Consider the following 1,496-nt stretch of genomic DNA (forward strand, 5'->3'; position numbering starts at 1 on the left):
TATGGGGTCGCACAGAGTCGGACACGACTGAAGTGACTTAGTAGCAGCAGCAGCAGCAGATGGTTACCAAAGTAGTTTTCACCCCTCTCAGAGATGGGCAGGGAGACTCCAGAAGTTTCTTCCTCCTGGAAGCCACCAACTGTCAGTCATCGCGCTAACCACGCCCCCTCGTACAAGGCCCGTGCTTATCCCAGAACGGCCAGGGCCAGACCTCTTCCCTATACCTCTTGGGAAAGGAAATACACCAGGGGGTTGGATGGGGAGTGTCGAGGGTCTCTGGAAAGCGGACGGTGAGAAGGAACAATGAATTCTTTCCAAATTCTTTCTTTGTCTTCCAGAGGGGCCCCTACCTGATCCTCTCACCGTCACTCGGTGGGCTAAGCCGTGTGGAAAGGGGACTGCAGTCTGGGGAGATACAGAGGAGCCGCTGGACCCAGCGCTGGTCAGCGCCACCCTCCTGACTCACGTCCCAGGGCAAGACCACCCTTACATCATCCCTTGAGGATCCGAGACATTTCCTTCTCTTTCCCTGGCCAGACGTCATTTCCTCTCCCTCCAGCATCCTGCTTCTTCACTAAAGACAAAGTTGATTCTTACTCTCCTAGAGACTCAGTTTTCTCATCTCTAAAGTGGGGATGGCCTTGACGTGATGACATGCGTGCTTGACAAATGAGCCCTGTGAAAGGAGGGAGGGAGGGAGAAAAAGGACTCTTGGAAAAAGCATTTCTACAGAAGCTCCAGGCGCAAACACCCTCTTTTCCCAAATGAGGTCTTGCACCACGCTAAGCTTGTGACCCCATGCACATGTGTGGGTTTTTTTTTTTGTTTGTTTTTTTACATTCACAAGACCGAATTTTGATCAATGTGGGAGCAAGTTGTGAAATGGCCCTTGTGACAATCTCACCCTGGTATCACACACAGCAAATGGAATTTCTTTCCATCAGCAGCTGTTTTGCAACAGTCCTCGAGGCTCAGCTTGGAGAAATCCTCATTTTTGCTGACAGAATTTTCCCTGAAGGAAAAGACCTTGATTTGTAGATAAAACTTACAGTGCAATTGTGTATCAATTCACAGGGTGGTTGAGGTGGGGTGGGCCGGGATCAGCCAAGGCTATCCTGGGGTTTGGTGACATCTAGTGGCTAACTGAAGAATCTTTGCTTATACTAAGAGAATGTTCTGGAAAATTAACTGAGCAGCCTGGAAAGCAAAAACTCCTACTTGTGAACCCTCTGAAAAAAGCCTCCTGAAAGCCTTAGGAGGGCAAAGTAAATAACTGGCTTGGTATGACATGAGTTGAAATGGTATCTTGCTTTCTTGGCAACTTTGACAGAAATTAGAAGTCACTGAGAAGACAATGGCAGAAGGCAATGGCACCCCACTCCAGTACTCTTGCCCGGAAAATCCCATGGACGGAGGAGCCTGGTAGGCTGCAGTCCATGGGGTCGCTAAGAGTCGGACAGGACTGAGCGACTTCACTTTCACTTTTCACTTGCATG

The sequence above is a fragment of the Bison bison genome, unplaced genomic scaffold (genome assembly GCF_000754665.1).
Source record: "Bison bison bison isolate TAMUID 2011002044 unplaced genomic scaffold, Bison_UMD1.0 scf7180017858348, whole genome shotgun sequence".
Taxonomy (NCBI): domain Eukaryota; kingdom Metazoa; phylum Chordata; class Mammalia; order Artiodactyla; family Bovidae; genus Bison; species Bison bison.